We start from the raw sequence: 13554 nt of genomic DNA on the forward strand, positions 1-13554 counted from the left end.
GAAAAAAGTGTTCAGAACTAGGAATGGAAGGATATTTCCACAATCTTGTAAAGGATACTGTGAAAAGCCTACAGCTTCATCCCTACCTCATGATGACTGAATGCTTTCTGCCTGAAACGAGGTAGAACTGAGTGGCTGTGGTAGAAACCACACAGCTCACAAAGCCTACAATAATTAGTATTTGGCCCATTAGAGAAAAAGGTTGTGGGTCCCAACATTAGATAGAAGAAGCCACCTACAAAAATACCCCACATATTCTATGATTGCATTTGTACAACATTTCAAGAGGACAGGGAGCAAATATGTAGTTCTCTGGACCCGGCAAGAGGAGATGGTGGATTGATTGCAAAAGTCTTTAAAATTGTGCATTTGCACTGGACTGAAATATATAAATTACACTTCAATGAAAATGTTAAAAATAACAAGCTTCACTCATTATATTTGTTCTCTATGCCTCTTAGGGACATTTCCTTCAAGAAAAGTCCTGCTCCAAAAAAAAAAAAAAAAGAAAAAGAAAAAGAAAAGTCCTGCTCCTACACCTCTTTTTCTTTTCCAGGAATATTTAAAATAGCCAATAATCTGGATTCATCCATTTTCTTTCTTGAGGTATCATTTAAATTATTTCTCTATTCCCTTTTACTATAAATAGCAAACAGCTAGAGGCTTAAATTTTAGTTTACCTTTTTTTTTGCCAGAATTCTTCACACAGAGTGCATGATATTTTAAGTAAAATTTTTATAAACAAAATTATAAAGGAACTATAATTCAACACCCTAAAGCAATCAAGATAATTAAAAAAAATACGTGGATAAAAACTAAGAAACTGCATTTGCCAAATATACATATATATATATTTACCAAACAGACATTTAACATATACTGTCTATATTACATATTGTGTATATTTGAAACTAAAAGTATAATTAAACATCTTGAGAGTTATCAATAGCAGCTTCTCCAACATAGAAAATACTAGAAGAAGGAAGAAGAAAGCATATTTTAACTGAATCCCATTTATAACCCAGAAGTAAAGTTTAAAATAATTTATTTTCATATTGGTTACTATACTTTCATTTTTGAAATAAATATCTATGATACAGAAAAAAAAATAGTTTTCTTATGTGTGAAATCTCACATTTGTAACTTGAAGAATTATAAGGAATATAAGTAACTTGATTTGTAACTTGAAGAATTATAAGGAACATAGAAACCAAGCAAAAATGTATCATTGAAATTCATTGTTAAACAGAAAGATATTTGAAGACCTAAAAAAAAAAATTTAAAATATCTATTGTGATTTCTGCCCTAGATTACAACATTCTCACAGCAGTAATTTATTGGTTATATTGTTGAATCTTATAGTTTATGGAATATATTTAATTTTGCTGATATTATTTGCCAGAGGAAACAAACATTTCAAACTCAAAAGTTATTTAAAAACTTCTTAAGTTCAAAGTATAAGAAAGAAGATTAAATCTACTAATGATTTAAAAAAACAATGATCACATCACTAAAAATGTCATAAACATCTGTTTACATGAAAGCAAAATACGTAATTATTCTACAAAAACTAATGCAAATGACTTATGTGATTAAATTTGAATTTTCCATTATTTAATCTCAAAAATTTGACGTAAATCACTTTGCGTCTCGTTATTAGTTAACAAAAATCATCTAGTTTTTTAAATTTTTGCAAATATGTCACAGCGGTGCCACATGGACACTCGGGTTTCATGTAGGATGCTATAGAGTTTGTTAAATTGATGTTTTGTTCAAAACACTCAGAATACATTCACCAGTGAAAGGAGCTGGTAGAGGTAAGCGAACATGTCCAGTCCAGAAAGACTTCGACAAGACAGAACCAAGCTAGCGAGACCTCACCTGGGATTGCCCTCAAGTCCCGCCGTTCTGGGGTTTAGAGGTCTGCGGCCCCGGGAAAGGCGAGCGCGAGCTGGGGAGCATCCTCTGAGAGGAAGCTGGCTCTGGGTTGGCCTGGCTCCTGACCAGGCCTCACGGTTAGAAGCCACTCCACCCCCCTACAGAGTCCCCGGGAAGAGAACAAGCCCCAAGGGAAGCCCATTTCAGATCAACCTGTTTTTCCTACGAGGAGTCCCTGAAGCAAAAGAAGGTGTAACTAAGACCTGAGATGCTCCTAAAGTCCTGTTTGGCTTCTGTTGCTCGGTGATCTCGTACGAGCTAGCGGCGTGATCACTGATGCTCCTGATTACCAGGTCACGATCCACAAACCAGGGTACTCTTGCCGCCCCCCCCCCCATCATGGCAAGATCCTTCCTTCCTTCTGGGGTTCCTGTTTGCAGGTGCAGTGAAAGTAGAAGTCTCCATTTAAAAATCTCCCTTACCCTTACCTTGGTGGGTGGGGCTCACCGTCAGGTGCTTGCTCTCTCATCCACGGTGAGGGCGAGGCCCCTGCCTCGATGGCCAGGGAAGGGAGGGCCTCTCTTTCTGCATTGCTCAGATGGTTCAGAAAGTACTCAAAATTAATTTGAACCCCAAAGCTGTAGCACTCTGAAGCACGGGTTAAAAGTACACTGACAGCATGTGATGAGGGAGAAGCCACAGTGGGAAACCCGCATGCCTCCATATGGCAAACACAGTCATAAGACCCATACAAGTAGGATCTACAAGTGAGTGAGCACAAGAATGAAGAGAATAGATGTCTAGGGAGCTGTGGCTACGTGTCATGTGATGACTGTTTCTTTATGGAGCTGTGAGAATCCGTGCTTGTGAGGTGAGCTCCCCTAACCCCAGCAGCTGGCTCAGAAATGGGACCAGTGAAGCTTCGCAGTAGGAATGGCAACAGTAAAGTCCTACCAAGGCCCCAGGCTGTGTCCTCAGCCTCTGGGACTAGTTCTTGTTTTAACAGGGGGACTTCCAGATGGGGAAAGGGTAGGAATTTTACTAGGAAGGGAATACACTTTAGCATGGGGCTGCTCAGCAGCATGACTTTCTCTCAAGCCCTACAAAGGATCCATTCACATTGTCACCCAATTTTGTAAAACTTGCCAAAGTGAAACATTTTCACAGGCAGGACCTCGGTCTCTGTGAGAGCCTCTTCACCTACATCACACCTCCCTTTCTATAAATGTCTCTAAAGGGGCTGTGGGTAATTTTGGAACCTGGCTAAGAAGAAGTTGGGTTAGGGATGTGTTTCATTAGGATTTAATGAGATAGTTACTTATGTGGTTTTAAGTCACTTCTGTGAAATTGTTGTTGGAAGCCAGATACGAGCTTTGCTCCTTACTGTGCTTTTACCACCAAGTCGTTTGGAGTTCTGACAAAAAGGACATGGTCTCTTACCATGTCTAAATATGGGTTTTCAAAACATTACAATAATCCTAAAAATTTACATCATGTTATCAGCAATGGACTGTGAATAATAAAAATATGTTTCTAAACTATTGGTACCAAAAAAAAATTTTCAGTCAATTCGGCTAGAGGAAAGACTAAATTATCTATTATCTATAGAAAAGTATATCACAATACCATTATCGATAGTTATTCAACTAGTTTATTTATTAACTTACTTATTATCAGTTTTTTTAAAGATTTGTTTATTTATGATAGACAGAGAGAGAGGCAGAGATATAGGAGGAGGGAGAAACAGGCTCCATGCCAGGAGCCCCATGTGGGACTCGATCCCAGGACTCCAGGATCGCGTCCTGGGCCAAAGGCAGGCGCTAAACCGCTGAGCCACCCAGGGATCCCTTATTATCAGTTTTTTAAGTGGATTCCATGCTTGCCCAAACACAGGGCTTGAACTCACCACCTCATGATCAAGACCTGAGTTGAAATAAGAAATGCTTGACCGAACACCCACACACCCCAATTATTAAATAAATTTAAAGCCAAATAACGTATGAAAAATATTATATATTTGTTGTCATGTAATCAGTATGAAAATTATTTCATTTGACTAGGTTGTGATGTTTGTGGTCTTTATCATCTTTAAAGGTTAATAATTTTTAATTTTTTTCCATGGTAAATGAACAAGGCTTGGATGGGTCTAGCTGTGGCTATAAACCAGCGTGACAGGGCCATCAGTGAAACTGGCAATGAATCCAGTTTCTAGGAGCCAGGAGTGGGACTGGAACTCATGACCCTGAGATCAGGAGCTGAGCTGAAACCAAGAGTCAGACATCTAACTGGCTAAGCTACATAGGTGCTCCAGAAACTATAACTTTTCAAAGACCAAACACTTCAAGAATTTTTTAAGAATGAGTAAAACGAAGTCTAAAGTGTTGACTATATTATTCTGAGGTTGCTGGTGGAAGAACACACTAACTTCTGCGAATACATATCCACACTTTAAAAATAGATGTTTTATGAAAACTATCCACGAAATTAATTTATACTAGTGAAAGCACTTCTCATGAATCAAGGGACTTAAGACAAAGCAAGAAGACACAGAAGCAGTTGATTATCAAATGGGTACCAAGAGCTTCCCAGGGTCCCCTCAGCATCACATCACAGGAAAATATCATCTAATGTTCTGGGCACCTAAAATGTATCACAAGGAGTTATAGATTTGTTTTAAAGAAGATGACCTAAGACCCAAGCAAGACCCACGCAAGCCCTAAGAAACAAAACAAAACAAAACAAAAAAGCATCACCACAATAATTTTAAGGATTCAAAATAGTTAAATAACCAGAGATTATATAAGGTATACAGCTTAATCTTCATTAACTCCAGTGCTGCAAAATGCTCATCTATAGATTTTTTAAAACAGTATTTATTTATTTGAGAGAGAGAGAGAGAGAGAGAGAGAATGAATGATAGTAAGAGCAGAAGCAGAGGGAGAGAGAGAAAAACCGTACGCTGAGTGCAGAGCCCAACACAGGGCTCAGTCTCAGACCTTGAAATCATGACCTGAGCCTAAATAAAGAGTCAACCTACTGAGCCACCCAGGTACCCACTCATCTATATTATTTTTTAAGGTCATTCAGTATTTCACTTGAATGGCAGCTACACACAGGCATGATGTCCAAATTCAATGTAAAATTTGAGGAATTTCTCTATTATCTATTCTCTATATCACTGTCAGCGAAGCTTCATAATTCATGAATTAACTCAGTTGACCCAATACACGTTACAATGGCCCGAAATGTTGAGATCAGACATTTAGTGTTTTTTCTCCACTAGTCATCCTAATCATCAGACTGAGCCAGAAAACTGTAGTTTTATTTCTTGACTATGTACCAAGCATAGTTCTACATTTTATATTCACAATCTCATATAATTTCTGATGAAAAATTTCCCAATTTTTCAGATGAGAACACAGTTGCTAAGGATTAAATAACTAGGCCAAGGCCACAGAGCTGATACCAAAAAGGGCCAGGATTCAAGATACAGCTTTCTCTTTACCAAACCTTATCTTTTATAGCCTCAGCAATGTGACAGCCACTGCCCTGGCCTCAAAGGGAGGAATCGAGAGGAAGCCCAGGCTTGAGTCTGGGTTCAGCTTTGCATAAACACCAATGTATCCTCTCACAGAAGCATCATGGATAGGTGGACAGAAGGAGAGTCAACTAAATGGAGCAGACAGCATCCTCATAACAGACAAAGATGACCACAAAGTGCATCGCATCCATACAGATAACTTGATTCAAATATTCCTGTGTTAATAATGAAAGTCCTGATAGGGAAGCACTGGTCTTGCTCCTGTTCAGTCACACTATGTAATGCTTCCAAACCCCATTCTATGATTCTGCTATTTCTCCTAAAATTTAAACCCCTTTTTTAAGTTGCCTTCTAGATGTTTTCATCTGAACATCAAAAGCAGCAGACTTTAACAGGATTATTAATTCATCCTTTTATTCTATAAAACATTATTTTTGATCCACGACATACAAACTTGTGAATGTCTCACTATACTGAAGTAGTCATGAATACAATGTTCATAAAAATGTCAAGTTCCTTTAAAGGTGACCTTAATCATGATATTCCTCCTTAAATGGTTAAATATACATGTATTCCTTTATATAAATATTTCACATCCCACTGTCAGATCTGGCTCCTGCCTCTTGGAGCAAATTGTATCATACCAAAATTTTTCTGATGTTGTCTCTCATTCCCCATGTTCATTTACAATCATGTCACAACCCTTGAGTTGGGAGTAGAATTCCCCTCTCCTTGAATATAGCGAGATTTGGGACTCAATTAGAATGCAGCAAAAGTGACACTAGGTGACATCTTAGAGCTTAGTTAGACAAGGTGACACAGATTCTGTTTCACTCAGTAAAGGCATTCTTTTGGAGCCCTGGACCCCGTGTAAGCAGTAGACTTCCCAAGCTGTCCTTCCATGAGGAGCCTGTGTAAACAGGCTGAGTCCCTAAGGCTACAGGTGTGGTGATGGAGAGAAAAAGAGAAAGAGAGAGAGAGGGAGAGAGAGAGAGAGAAATTGAGAGAAAAATCTCATTGTGAACACAATCAAAATTGCCACGTTCTGAACACAGTCTGATGAGAGACCTCAAACCAGAACTACCTAATCAAGCATCTTCTCAATTCCTGGTTCACATAAACTATGAAAGACAATAAAATGATAGTTGTTGGAGTCAGTAAGTTTACGGGTAATTTATTAGGCAACAATAGTAACTAGAATGCCTGCTTACTGATTACTAGTGATACCTGCTAGTTAGCCTAGTACTTCTGGGAAAGGATTTTTAAGGTATTTTCCAAGTTTCTAATACATTCACTTTAACTTGAGGAACCGTCTTCAGCTATTCTGACAGATCAGGTGAGCCCTTAGAAGAGACCAGAAAGACTGGGAGTAGCACACATTCTCCTACTGGCCTGAAATACCCAATAACCCTGTTGTGGATGACATACATGAAAGCCCCATGATGCACTCCAGGCTCAGCCGGGAGTCCGCTTGAGGATTCTCTTCCCCTGCCCCACCCCACCTTTACAATAAATAAACCTTTAAAAAATAATAAGTGTGTGGAGGGGGTGCCTGGATGGCTCAGTGAGTAGAGCCTGAGACTCTTGATCTCAGGGTCACTAGTTCAAGCTCCACATTGGGTTACTTTAAAAATGTTAAGTCTTCTGATCCATAAACATGTGTTTTAATAAGTATGTATGGTTTTAAATCATTAAGATTGTGGTCATTTTTCACATGGTGAGGGGAAACAAATATAGAAAGCAAGAATAGGATTAGTGAAGAAATTTCATGCCATTGATGTCCTGCAAAGGTAGACCAGAAACTTGAATCTAAGCTTCCAAAAATGGAGCAGGGTATTAACAGGGTTAGAACAACCAGACATGAGATCTGGAATATCTGTAAGCTTTTTTAAAAAATCATAGAAATGCTGCCGTCCTGACTTGAGCTTCAAGGAGCAGGTGTAGGCTGACCCTATACTAAAATCTTACTCCAGCTGGTCCCTCAAGCTGGGCTTCCCAACTTACCCTCAGCCTCTTGCTTGTCCTCTGTGTCAACCCTCTGCTTTCGATTTGGCATCAGCTCTGTAGTTTCCCCCAACCCCTCCTTACCTTCCCAGACAGGAAGGCCAGTATAGCTAAGGCCTGGTTTGGTCCTTCATCCCCTCCCTGATAGAACTATCATTTTTTAAGAACACATATCATGTGAACATGAGAAGGAAGAATGACAGCACAAGGCAATTCAGCCCCAATGTTTGCAGGCATTCAGATACTTCCCTGTGGGAGCAGAGTCAGAGTCAGGACTGACTGTCCACTCCTCCCTGTTCCTTCTTGTAAACCATTTGGCTTCATGTTAAATTGGGCGCTCATTCATTTTATGATGGGATCAAATGGCTTCTTTAGAAACTGAACAGGTGCTATTTTATAAGCCAGTGCAATCCATTCCCATGAATTGTGGTAATAAACAAGCTGCAATGTCATTCCAAAACCAGTAATGTGATAAGGCTTTCAGAGAAACCAGGCTATGCTTATCTCCCTAAGCTAGATGAAGTGCAGATAGGAAGAAGAAATTAGTCTGTACCTTTCCTACTCCCACGAGATTAGAGATTGCCTTTATGCCTGGGAACAGATTGGATATTAGATTCAATTAGCCAATTAACTTGTGTATTTTAGAAGAATGTACATTTATTGAAATATATACTTTTCTAAAAAGTTTGTCTTTTAGGTCAGAAAAAAAAATCCTCGGGCAGAGCCCACTTCAGGGTAGATTGCCATGGGCAGCAATGTTTATATTTTAGCAAGTTACACAATTTTTATTTTAAATGTCTATGTCTACCTCCTAAGGTGTTTCTAGGGCAGACACTTTATGCATCTCCTCTGAATTTTCAGTCATCTTTAGTGGAAGAGAAGCCTCAATTGGCTAAAAGTAATTCAAGTTGCATATTTTAATTTACTTAAATATATGGCAGTAAATTAAGATGTATCATTGCTGTGCTTAGCCCTCAGAACCAGTTCTGGTCTATGAGTACAGCCTAATGGAAAAGGCAACCAGAAATGCCAATATGGTCTGTAAGTGCAGGTTTCTTTCCCTCCATGCATGTTAGAACCACCGGGAGAAAAAAATGAATACCCACCATTTGCTCTGATGTGGATGGAACTGGATGGTATTATGCTGAGTGAAATAAGTCAATCGAAGGACAATCATCATATGGTTTAACTCATATGGGGAATATAAGAAATAGTGAAAGGGATTATAAGGGAAAGGAGGGGAACTGAGTGGGAAAAATTAGAGAGGAAGACAAACTATGAGAGACTCCTAACTCTGGGAAACAAACAAAGGGTTGTGGAAGGGGAGTTGGGTGGGAGGGATGAGGTGATTGGGTGACAGGCACTAAAGAGGGCACTTGATGGGATGAGCACTGGGTATTATACTATATGTTGGCAAATTGAATTTAAATTAAAAATTTTTTATCAAAAAAAAAAAAAGAACCACCTGGAGAGCTTTCAAGCAAGAGTCTTGCTACTCATGAAGATTTGGTCTGGGGTCAGAGGTAGGTATTAGGAGTTTTAAAAGTTCCCCGGATGACTTCAGTGTGTATCCAGGGTTGAAATCAGCTGGCTGAAAATCCTTTAATTTGCCAGCTACTCTAATAATAATCCACTAGCTCTGTCTGTGGGAGGGAGGTCTTCAAAATGCAGGTAGCACTTGAACTTAAATTTAAAGAATGTACAGAACTTCTCCAAGTAAAGAAGAGGGTAAAGGAAGTTGGAGAGCTTTAGAAGTAGAATTTGCCTGCTGGGCAATCTGTCGGTGCTAACTTTAAAAGAAAAAAAAAAGATTTATTAAAAAAAATTTATTCGTGTATTTAAGAGAAATGTGGGGAGATGCAGAGAGACATGGAGAGAATCTTCAAGTGGACTCTCAGGTCAGTGAAGAGCCCAACTCCATGTCCCTGAGATCATGACCCGAGCAAAACTCAAAAGCCAAATGCTTAACCCCCTGAGCCACCCAGGCATATCCTGTTGATGCTAACTTTTAACTACCTTCCTAACTCATCCTCAATGTCACCACCATAATGCAAATCCTTGTTAGACATGCTTTGCATGAATCTACCAATTTCCTGATATTTTTTTGCAAACACTCTTTTATCTTCAAACAATATGCATCCCACTACAGAGAAAAATGTAGTTGCATTTCCCTGAGCCAAATTTTTCAGTGGCTTCATGTTGCTTTTAAAATCCAAAAAAAAAAAAATAACATAGAAGATAAGACCCTCTTTAACTTAGTCCAGGACTTCTTTCAGTTTCACCTTAAGTGACCTGGTCTGCCCTCTACTTTGTAGACTAGCAATTCCATTCATGCCAGCTCTGCTTTAGTCCCTGTGCAGACCATGCTTTCTTTCTCCTCTCAGGGTCTTGGTGGAGATGATGACTCTTCTGAGAATGCTATCCCCACACTACTTGTCAGTCCATTCTGTGACCTAGAAAATTCTACAATGCTTAGTCCTTTGCTCAAATATTCCTTCCACATAGAAGATTCCCCAGATGCCCTCTCCCAGCTTAGGGGTCCTTGTTACATGTTCCCAAGGCAAACTCTCCTTTGTAACATGAATCTGCACATACCATACCCATCTGTCCTTCTAGAGTCTGAGTTTATAAGGACAAAATTATTTTTTTCCAATCTTTTCCTGTATTTTTAGCATTTTGCACAGTCTAACATTTGGTAAATTATTGGCAAATGACTGTTGAATAAACTAAATGAACAATACTACACACACAGAGAGAGAGAGAGAGAGAGAGAGAGAGATAGTCTAATCTATTTTTCTCTCCATGAGATTTATTTCCATAGGCACTCAAAATCTGGGGCATGAGGTGTAGTGAAACATTTAGGGTGAAATTTGACCTCTCTGCATGGCCCTCTAGGCTCTCTCTCTCCCCTTCTTTCTTATTTTTCCTCAGAAGTTTAGCTTTTTATACAGGGATCTGCATTTAAACAGAGTAACAGGGATCCCTGGGTGGCGCATCGGTTTAGCGCCTACCTTTGGCCCAGGGCGCGATCCTGGAGACCCGGGATCGAATCCCACATTGGGCTCCCAGTGCATGGAGCCTGCTTCTCTCTCTGTGACTATCATACATAAATAAATAAAAAATAAAAAATAAAAAAAAATAAACAGAGTAACAGAGGCACTTGAGTGGCTCAGTGGTTGAGCATCTGCCTTCAGCTCAGGTCGTGATTCTGGGGTCCTGGGATCGAGTCCCACGTTGGGCTCCCCAGCAGGAAGCCTGCTTCTCCCTCTGCCTGTCTCTGCTTCTCTCTGTGTGTCTCTCTCATGAATAAATAGAATCTCTAAAAAAATCAAAAAATAAAAAAATTAAGAGTAACAAATAATCATCATTAACAAGTATAATGTTACCTTTAACATACTGACACATTGATTACGATGATGAAAAGAGAAGCAAAGCTGAGTAATATTTTCTGAGAAGCTACAATATGTTTAGCATATGCAGTCAATCACTTAGTTCTTTTCTCATTCATAAGAATCTGCCCATTTTTCAGAGGAAGGGACAGATACTAGAGAAACATTACTTCCCAAAAGTCTTACCACTAATGATAGAACTACCAGGCTAATGACTAGTTTCCATGTAACTCTCAATCCCTTGCTGTCCTTCCTACTCCAGTCAGATCTGTAACCAAGAGGCAAATCATTTCCATTGATTCAAACCTCCTACATGAGAAGCTATCTAAAGTATCTTAATTTCATATAACTTCTTACATTGTAGATTTCAGGTATCTACATTATGTTTCACTTAATTATGTCCACAAGGATAAAAGATTACTCACATTACCAATTCCTGTTTCTTGTCTCATAAACTTTTTAAAATTGCATTCATTCATCCATTCAATAAACGTCTGGTACTGGGAATATAATTCTGAATTGCTTTCATAAAATTAATATTATTAATCATAAAGACATTTCCTTAAGATTCTCAATTTGGTTATACTTCATTTCTTTCTAAGCTTTGGAATTAAATTCCATGACACACTATCTAGAATGAAGTTGGTAATTCTTGCATTGCAGATGAAATGAAAAGGGCCCCAATGGCATCTATAGGGAATGGAGAAGTGATCTAGCAAACTGTGCACTGATTCTCAAAACACATAGACTCTGCCAAACCCCATCATGATGGGCATTGCAGGGTCAGCACAGACTCTTTTAATACCTGTTCAGTCAAATCCATACAGTCTGAGATAACGTGATAAACTGATCTAACATTAACTCCTTGCAGATCCACACATTTTAAAGATAAGACCATTAAATGTTCAGGCAACTTTGTGGTTTACAATATCCTACCGATGCCTGCCAAGACCATATTTTGACTAACTCTAGCCCCCCTGTCCTGTTTCCTATCCTTGCCTACAAACCCTGTAAGTGAATAATTATTAGTTAGTTCTTAAAATTATCCTCAAATTGGATTGTTTATTATTTCTTATCATGAAGAGGCCTTATCTAGAAAAGAAGGGCTGCAAAGGCAAAGATCTTTAAAAGACAATATCTAACTAGATAATCCAATCTAACATTCAGTTCTTATCGTTAAGACCTAACTTGGAAATACTGTTACCTGTGTGAACCTGCAAAATTGCTCAAGCAAGCAAAATATTTATTTATTCAGGGAAGTTATTAGCAACATAGCTGAAGAGTGCACCTTGATGAAAGAGAAATGGAGAAAAAAGTCAAATCTCTAAAAGTGTTATCTTAGGACTGAAAAAAGATATATCACCAAGGGGTGAAAAAGGAATAGAAGGAACTAGAAATGCAAGATAAGCCAGGGAAAGTAGTTCAAGTCAGAAACTGTGAACAATTTGATCATTTTAAAACTTGTTATGGACATCTATTAGCCATCATGAAGTAACCGCTGTCTGATTATACACAACAATGAAGCTGGACGAAGTATACGAAGTCAATGTGTTCAGATGTTTTACAGCATGTAGGGAAGAATGGAAAACCTGGAAAGAAGGGAGAGTAAAATGCAGTCCCATGGAAATTCCGTGGCCTAACACCAGGTTGCAGACTGAAGTGAAAGGATGGGAAGTCCATTTCTCACAGTGAGGTCTCGCTGAGCTCAGTAGATAGAAAAGAGAGTGTGGGCTCTGGGAGGGACCGTAGTTCATGGTGCAGAGTACCAGACAAGAGAGAACTGTATATGAAAACCAAATCCAGAACCTCACAGGATGTCTCCTCGAATGTTTGGCCCAACACTAGAATACATATGCCTAGAGCAGAACTCCATGAGCATGTGTAAGAAACAACTACCAGGAAGGGAAATAAAAGAAGCTGAAGATACTATGGGAATTTGTACAAGTTGGGGAGGCATTTGATTCCAAACAGAAAAGAGTCTTCATTGAATAATTCAAGCTTGTAGTAAATTATTAAAAGCCCTTATGGGAGAAGAGTTCATCTAGACTTACAGCAAATGCTACTATATACCCATCCTACCAGAGGTTAAACAGCCTCAAAAAGATCATGGTTATCTGCAAATAAACAACTTGCCTATCTGAACCAAAGCTAAAACTCTGCTAATAAAACAACTGAATCCAAAAATAGAAGTAAAGCATCTTTTAAAAATGCATTACAATATAGCAAGATAAATATATTTGAAATAGTGAAAAAAATAGATATATTTATATTTAAAAAAAAATCATACCTCACACCATATAGAAAAAGTAATGCAAAATGAGTCAAAGATCTAACTGTAAAACTTATAATAAAATTTGAATTTGATTATTAGGGAAAATTGTAAAAATTATAGAACCAACATAGGAGAAATCTTTGTGACCAGGGCTAACTTAAGCTAAGCTTTCTTAACTGTGACAGCACAATCATGATCCAGAAGAGAAAGATAATTGATAAACTTTGGCTCGTTAAAATTAGGAATTTTTGCTCTTTAAAGACACTACTGAGGAAATGAATAAACAAGTCAGAGACTGAGAGAAAATATTTGCAAATCACACATCTGATAAAAGTATCATATCCAGAATACATAAATAGCTCTTAAAACTCAGTAATTAAAAACTAATCCATCAAAAGTGTGTAAAAGATAAGAAAATCACTTTACTAAAGAGGAAATATAGATTGTAAATAACCAAAGGAAAACATGCT

Source organism: Vulpes lagopus, chromosome 10 (assembly GCF_018345385.1).
Source record: "Vulpes lagopus strain Blue_001 chromosome 10, ASM1834538v1, whole genome shotgun sequence".
NCBI classification, from domain to species: domain Eukaryota; kingdom Metazoa; phylum Chordata; class Mammalia; order Carnivora; family Canidae; genus Vulpes; species Vulpes lagopus.